Below are 8,796 nucleotides of genomic sequence, written 5' to 3'. Positions count from 1 at the left end.
TGACTTGTATCTAAGAAGAGCTTCTTGGCTACCCGGTGGCGGACCCGGGAATTTAGTTCAGCCCGGGCTTAAATAAAAATCAATATTCTCATATTCGTCACCATTTAATTTTCCAGCATTTTTAGCTCAACCATGGTCTCTCCTCAGTCCAACCACAACCGGTGGCAAAATCAGAACTCATAGATAAAGGGGGTTGAAGTCAACTACTATCATTGTGAAGGATGTTTTGAATAATTTCTCAAATTTTATTAAAACTTAAAATTTTAATAATTTTTAAATAAGAAAAAATTTTCATTACTAAAATTTTTTACATTTGTCATGCCACATTATCAATTTAATTTTTTCTTAATTATTAAAAAATATAAAGTTTAGAACATTATTTTTTTTAATATAATTTTTAAAATTTCCACAATTTTTTGAAAAAAAACTTGTTTTTAATTACTAAAATTATTAAAAACTTAACATTGCAAACTGTAGGATTTGAACCATGGTGGGCTCCTATCATCCAACTCCCACAAACCACTCAAGCACATGCCAATTACATGTTAGTTAAATGCAAACAAAATATTATTAAACATTAATATTCATATAAAAAATCTTATTGGACATAGTTTTTCTAAGGTTTTCTGGCCGGCCAGCCCGAGCTGGCACCCATGTGGGTCCGCCCCTGTGGCTACCACAGCTTTCATTCACATCTTCAAAACCACTTCTATTCAAATTCAACCTATCCTGAAATTAACAAGTGAATAATGAAAATTGTACCCCAACTACACTTTGGGTTTATATAATCCTTCCTTCTATTTGAACTCAAGTTGTGTAATGTTTACCTAGCTCTATTAGGATATGTTAATAGTAGTTGATAATGGTTATCTCTTAAGACATTTCCACATGAAAATCAATAAAAGCTTTGAAAATTAAAGGCCATAAGTAAAAGCATATCTTTATCTATTAAAGCCAAGTCACATAATCCATCAACTATCAATGTCACATAGCCTTTATCATATCATCCAAAAAAACAATAGATGCACAGAACAACAATTAGCAGTGGTAAGTCAAATATGTCTCACTCAGGCATAATGTTCCATGCCAACTACAAAATGGCTTCATCTCATCTTTAAGCAATTCATGTCAAGCCCAGTGTCTCTCAGCCAAATCAGAGTACTGAGTATATATCATATGAACACAAAAGATATTTGAAACTCTCATCAGATGATTATGAATAAGAGCATTTCATTAACTGAGATGACACTCTTCAAACTTTCTTCCTCTCATCTTTAAATGATATGAACATCATCTACATGGAATATTAATTAATATATTTATCACTGTAAATGATGAATATATTAATTATCTTTGCAACATCTTTGCTTGATAATATAGAGTAAATAATACATACTATAGAACTAAAGAACTTGAGCTAATACTGCTTACCTTATTTATCACAAATGTTCTGTTAAAACATGCAAAAAATATCCTTATGAAGTTTGTTTTTGTTTTTTTCCAAAGGGCATGCCCAAAAATTGTTTTTTCACGGATGGGCACATGCAACTGAAGAAAAATAACTTTATTCTAATTCTGATACACCATTAGATATAGTCCACCTGGGTGACAAGAACTACAAATGCTGTATATACAAACAACTAATTCATCCAAAAACATACCTTCTGATTCTCCTTAACAAACAACAGCAAACCTTCATCAATTGATCATGTTCTCGAAAATCCAAATAAAACAACTTCCGTTATCATCCCATTTGAACAGAAGAGCTGCATCAAAGATCTAACTATCAATTTTAAGTCATTATTGGCATTGAGAAAAGATATCACCTTTTTCTTCAAAAAGAAAGAAAATTCAGAAACTCCAAACTTGGGCAAGCCTTCTCGGAAAAGGTCTATGTATTTTCTTGCACTGACAACTAAATAGGTATCTTGTTCTAGCTTCTTGAGAAATATATTTATCCCCAGTATTCATTAATTATGAGAACTATTTCTCTCGCTTCAGCTATCCACAACTGTTATTTGTTAGCATAATCCTACAATAAGGTACAAATAGCTATTTCTTGGAAATTTTTTAGCAGGTGTGTATATATATTCCTTACATTACCATGTTTTTATTTGGTCCAAGTTTTGATCTATTAGAATCTGTGAATCCAAGAGCCAAATAGCAAGTAGGAAAAGATTCATTGACCGAATGAGACTATGGCCTTTTATCAAACTGATTAAGAAAATGATAATCATAACAACATAATAAAAGAAGATACAAAATAAGCTTCATAATCTCACCATTATTTGCAGCATATTTTCTTCTCAAGCAAAACCAAATGAACACGGAGATCAGTACTATCAGCACACAACCAGCAGCTACAATACACAACCAGTAATATTCATAAATCTCCAAACTTCCCACTAGATGCAAACTAATTCAACGAGCAAGAAATACGGATTCCAAGTACCTGCTTCATAAGAATATAGTCAAACTCTCCACGCTCAGCAAAAGCAGCAACAATTTTTGGAGTTGCCCTTGCTTTTATATAGATCTTCAATGCAAGATATTGTCTAGAGTCTACAAAATAGAAATGGATTAGATGATGATGAAGGTGAATAAAAGATGGACCCATCTTTTAGCAAAGATAAAAAGAATAGAACATACAGCTCCAACCTCAACCATATTATTTCCAACAAGATAGTGTAGAAGATAAAAATGATTGAGCTAATCTTATAAACTGAGATCAAGCCTTCACAAGATCTCCAAGTTCTTCACTGCACTCAAGCTTGTCCTCTGCCAACCAATTCTCCAAAAGATTTTTTCTTGTTTTGATTAACCACAAGGCGAGATAATTCTAGAGACTCAAATGCATCGAGTTTTCCCTTAGTTAACAATGCCCCAAAATACTGAAGTAAATGAGGTGTCTGCCCAACTTGAACAGGAACACTCTGCAAAATTGTTAGGACATCCAATTTTTTTTATAAAAGTTGAAAGATTAAAGAGTTGCATGTGTTTGTGTATATGCATATACATAGAGAGAGAATATTGCAATCTGAAGTAGCTTGAATTCTGCGCAATTGAATGTAACTTCAAAATCAAGAAAATAAATAACAAGATTATAACATGGAGAAGCTCTTGAGGCAAGCAGAAACATGACCATAAGAATATGAGAATAACTATGTTAAAACAGTGAAAGACAGATATAATATGAGAGCATGCAGAAACATAACTATGGCTCAAAGAAACATCCACAAAAAGAAACATCAACCTTCTATCCTATCTTATATAAGAACATCATGTAAAACTTGTGATCGCATAAACACTACCACAGAATTCGTATAAAACTCACAAAATCATTCTTGAAGAAGACGAAAGATGTGCGTGTGAGGATGAACCAACGTTTTTTCCATGATTTCCAACCATTTCATGCATAAATTAACACTTACAATGAACAACTAAGACCCTAACAAAGCACGGTAATAAAACCAAAGAAAGGCAATACTAACTAGAACTTGCTCAGCACAGGCACGCACATGATAACTGAAAACTATGGAATGACTAGGTCAACAATACTAATCCAAGGTAATTAAAGTAATTGCAATAAGTCAAAAGTCAATTTCTTTAGAATTATGGCTAAACATTTTTCAAAATGGAAATTTAAAAAATCTGGGTTAATTTTAAAATCAATGTATACTAGTTCAACAGTCTCTGTGAAAAACAATCCAAGGAAATGCAAAGATATGAATGGGCATATCCCTGAAAATACTTAGATAGTGTTTGCTGCCCTAGATATTCCAGGATAGGGATGGGATATCCAGGGCTACAGCCCTATCCGGATGATTGGTTTCCCGGATGGGGCTGGATGGGAATGACCCCCATCACTGAAAATGGGATGAGTGGCGGCCCTCTAAATAGGTGGGACGTTGCTCATCCCACCATCTCATCACTCTCTCTCTCCTTCTCTCATTCATCTCCATCTCTCTTAATATTTTAAACTAATTAAATTCAACTCAAAAAACTAAGTTAAATAATAAATAAATATGTTATTCATTAATAATCCATTAAAATAATTTAAACTAAATAAATAAAATATATATCCATTAATTATCCGTTATTTAAAAAAATCAAATACTTCCTCAAATATTTAAATTTAAATAAATTAAAAAAATCATCCATTAATTAAGTTAAATTAAAAAATTTGAAAATATTTTTTAATGATAATTTTTGAAAAATCATTCTTAAAAAAACATAGTGAAGAGTTTTAATGATGGCGTCCACAATTTTGTAGTCACTAGTTACAGTTTGTTTATATTTCTCTAACATTAATAATATTTTTTTTATTGTTTTGTTAGCAGAGCCATCCAAATGAAGAACCATATACAAATAAACCCATTGAAGACTACGATTTGCTTGAAGACTATGTTTCTGTTTACTATGTTATACATCATTCGTAATCCATTAAAAATATTTCATGCTAAATAAATAAAAATTTTATCTATTAATATCTGTTATTTAAATCAAATACTTACTTAAAAATGGATATCCAAAACTTTACATATCTTTATCCCTCTAACCAAACACCTAACAATTTTTATTCTTACTATTAAATCCATCCAACCAAACACTTAAACATGAATATTCCCATCCATGGATATTTCATCCATGGATATATCCCTTCCATGGAATACTATATATCCCACTATCCAAACACTACCTTAGAGAATAAGCAATCCAATTGATGATAAAGTTTGAATTTTGTCAAATCTGAAATAAATACATCAAATAAGAACGTAAGGAAAGCATAAAAGAACACCAGGCAAAAATCCGGCCAATGCTTTTCCAATTTCCAGGACATTCTCACACAACCACCAATATAAAGCAGCCCACCACTTCCCTATATCAGTACTCCAACAACAACGCACAATTCAAGAAACCAAAAACGTACCTCGAGACTTTTTGAGGAGGAGGAGAGGAAGAAGCTATGAACTGGAGACCTTTCTCTTTTGGATCTCCGAGCTGAAGCAATTCAACTCCAAACCCCCCCTCGTCATTCGATCCGCATCAAACTACCTCTCCTACACTCCAGATTCGCTGGATTGAGCCGCATTCACCGTGCCCCGCCGGCGCTCGGTCGGCGAAGATGAAAGTACGCTTCGGCGAACTAGGGTGAAATATGGCTGCCGTATGGCTAGATCGGTTGGATCGGACTTCGAGTTACCGGAGCTTCTCCGGGATCTCACGATCCTCAATGAGATTGAGAGAACCGAGGGACGGATGAAGGAGACGCAGCTGCAGCTGAGCAGAGGAGAGCCCGGCGGAGGAGAAGAGCTCGAATTAAGTGCAGCTGTTGTCGCCGAGTTGGTTGACTCCAATTATGTATATATAATTATATACATAATACAATTTATATATAATTATCTTATCATAAATTAGTAGTTTAACAATGTATTAATAAATTATTTTATTTATATTTTTGACACTATATTTGCCATCAGTGGTGGATTTAGAGGGGGCAAGGGTGTACTCAAGCACCCCCTTGCCCATATATATATATATATATATATATATATATCTAAATACATATATTTATATATTATCACAATATTAATAATTATCATTTGTATGAAAAGTGATATTATTTATTTATTTATTTTCAAAATTCTACCCATAATATTTAAAATAAATTAAATAAAAATAATAAGATTATTATATTAAATAAAATTGATGTTGGGTGATCATAATAAATAATATGGCTAACCAAAAGCATGGATCTTTAAATATTTTATTTTAAAATTTTATATTTAGATATATTTTTATTGAACTTATCAATACATTATTCTCAACTTTTTAGGATATTAATGTAAAAAATATTAATAACAAATATAAAAATAAAACAATAAAAAAATACTATTGCTATTTCAAAATCTCTAAAAACAATTGTTGTAGTTTGTGAGTTTTTTTTTCTTTGCTCAATCTCTTCCAACTTTCAAGTTTATATTATATCTTTCATTATAGAGACTTATTATATATTTTTTAAAAAATTTGTTTTATATCTGAATTAATTTGTTTAATTTTTGTGTGATTTTTATTGTTTAAAAATATTTGATATTTAAAAAATAATTATTTGATATTTGTTAAATATTTATTTGACTATTTGTTATGAAAATTGTTGTGAAAACGATTAGATATTTGTTGTGATTATTTGCTATAATAAATTGATTATTTATAGATTATTTTTTAAATAATTGTTGCATAAATGAATTTATATTGTGAATTTTTGCTAAGTCATTTTTTAAATTGTATTATTTGTTAATTTAGTGTTCAACATTTAGTTAAATTATTTGCTAATAATGTAAATATGACAAGGTTTTTTTCACCTAATTAAACTAAAAATTTTTTTAGATGCATGTATATTTTTATATTTTTTTGAATTATTGATAATTATCGTCTCAATTTGAATTAATAAAGTTATTTAATATTTATAAATTTTTTTAAATTTGAATTCAAAGACCCCTAAATATTGTTTCTAAGTTCGCTAATGTTTGCCATGGTATCAATAAATTATTATATTTATATTTTTGACACTATATTTGGCACTATATTAATAATTTATTATATTTGTATTTTTTTAACTGTATTTGGCACAATATTAATAAATTATTATATTTATATTTTTTTGATACTGAGTATTAATATATTACTTTATTTATATTTTTGACACAAGATTTGATGAGGATATTAGTATATTATTATATTTGTGATTTGGCACGATGATTTGCACAGATGACTAATATATTACTCCTTTCATTCTTTTTTTATTTGTCACAAATCCATGTTCCTTTTTTTATCTGTTATTTCTTAACATCGAGAAGCATTTATTATTTTTTCCCCCCAAAATTACCTGCAAGAATCTCAGGATGTACTTGGTAGACATTAGAAGCAAGTCCATACACATTTCTCTACAGGGATTAGTCTAGGGCATCGCTCTATCTCTATGTTCTTCACCTAGTTCATTTCTAGCCCTTACCCGTCATCCTCCCCCATTTTAGGTTATTTAGTTATCATCTTTACCCCGAATTAGTGATCCCTGCTTGAAATTAAAAGATCAACAAGTACTAGGAGTTCAGTCCCTGTGGTTTGACAACCCTATCCCTCATGGGGTAACACTGTATTACTTGTAACGATCCGTGCACTTGCGAAGTGTTCATCAATTATCATGTTATGAAGTTTCATATTTCGAATAGAACTTCATAATTGAATAATGTATCATATTTTATGAAGTCTCTATAAATATGACTCCTTTCTAACCCTAGAGGGTATCAATTAATTCTATGGTGAGAAAAATCCCCAAGCTCTCTCTCCCTCTCTAACCCTAGCCGCTATTTGGAGAAAAAGAGGAGATTGTTTCTCAATTTCGGAGTGGGACTTTTGTTCGGAGCTAGAAGATCTACAATAATCCAAGGATAAATTCGGCACATCTAAGGAAAGGTTTTAGAACATCTAGAGGTATTTTTCTAAATTTTTTAATTAAAATAGAATGTTCATTAAAACAATCAGATCATATTGCAATTTTATTCTTGCTTCCATATGCCTCTGATGGTGTTATATAATTTTGTAATATTTAGGGCCTGTTTGGATAGCCATAAATTATGGCATAAACAGTACAATATGACATAATTTAACATTTTCTGAAAATTATGCCATAATGGCTGTTTAGGTACTTATTTCAGAGTATAAAATTATGGCATAAAAAAATATTCCACTAAGAGGAATATTTTCTCATTGCAAAAAGTCTCTCTCTTTTTTTATCCAGCCATCAGCCATCAGACTACCGACAGTCCGGGTAACCTCCAGTGATCGGCCACCGCTCCGGTCGGCCTCCGGCAACCAGCCACCGGCGGTCCGACCAACCTCCGGCGACATGCGACCGGTCCTGCCGACCTCCGGTGACCAACCACCGGTGGTCCGGGAGGCCTTCGGTGACCAGCCACCGGTCCGGCCGGCCTCCGGTGACACGCCGGCTGTCCATCGGTGGTTCCCGCCTACCTCGCGACGGCCACCGCCACCGGCGGTTCGATCGCCTATCGGTCGGCCTCCGACGATCGAGCCACCGGTGGTCCGCCGATGATCCGGCCGACCTGCGAGCGGCCACCCGGTCCACTAAGCGTCCCGGTTGTCCATCGCCCAATCTCCATAATATTTTTTTATTTTTTTAACCAAACACTCATTCTGTAAGAATAAAATATGTCACAATTTCTGTAATAATCATTTGCAATTCCTACATAATAAAATTATGCCATATTTTTTTTATTTTGCATCCAAACAGGCCCTTACTAACAAGAATCTCATGAACATTGTTACCATTGAGTATCTAAGTTTCACAATAATTATTATTTATATATTTATCTATGATAGAAAATATCATGGGATTCTCTCTCATGGTTAATGCCTAATCTGTCTCCTTCTAATCCCTTGAAATTCTTATTTCTTTTTTTTATTATGATATTTGCATCAATTTTCTTTGTTTTTGCGCGTCACATCCCTCAAATCTTTATAAGTTTTTTTTGCTTTAAATTGCTTATAAACCCTTCAAAAATTCATATTTACTCTTAGAAAAAACATAATTGTATATATACCCTTGAAAAATATAGGTAATCACGGATATACCCTTACTATTAGATTCCATTAGAAGAAGTTAATCAAACTTTATTAACTATAGTTATAATTTGAATTAAGATATACAAAAAGTCCAAAATAACTCTTGTAAATGGTCATTTTATTATAAAAAAAACTTTTCAAGGGTATATATGC

The 8,796-nt window shown here is 32.0% G+C and overlaps 1 long non-coding RNA gene across 1 annotated transcript; it reads right to left on the bottom strand.

Moving 5' to 3' along the window:
• Nucleotides 1–480: 480 nt before the first annotated feature.
• Nucleotides 481–5,256, bottom strand: LOC120280271. The gene is made up of 5 exons (XR_005542284.1): nucleotides 4,931–5,256; nucleotides 2,650–2,933; nucleotides 2,453–2,562; nucleotides 2,283–2,360; nucleotides 481–1,766 (listed from the first exon to the last, which is right to left on the bottom strand). It is a non-coding gene; the product is annotated as an uncharacterized LOC120280271 (long non-coding RNA).
• Between the last annotated feature and the right edge of the window lie 3,540 nt (nucleotides 5,257–8,796).

The sequence above is a fragment of the Dioscorea cayenensis genome, chromosome 17 (assembly GCF_009730915.1).
Source record: "Dioscorea cayenensis subsp. rotundata cultivar TDr96_F1 chromosome 17, TDr96_F1_v2_PseudoChromosome.rev07_lg8_w22 25.fasta, whole genome shotgun sequence".
Taxonomy (NCBI): domain Eukaryota; kingdom Viridiplantae; phylum Streptophyta; class Magnoliopsida; order Dioscoreales; family Dioscoreaceae; genus Dioscorea; species Dioscorea cayenensis.
This window is presented reverse-complemented; position numbering and strand designations above follow the sequence as displayed.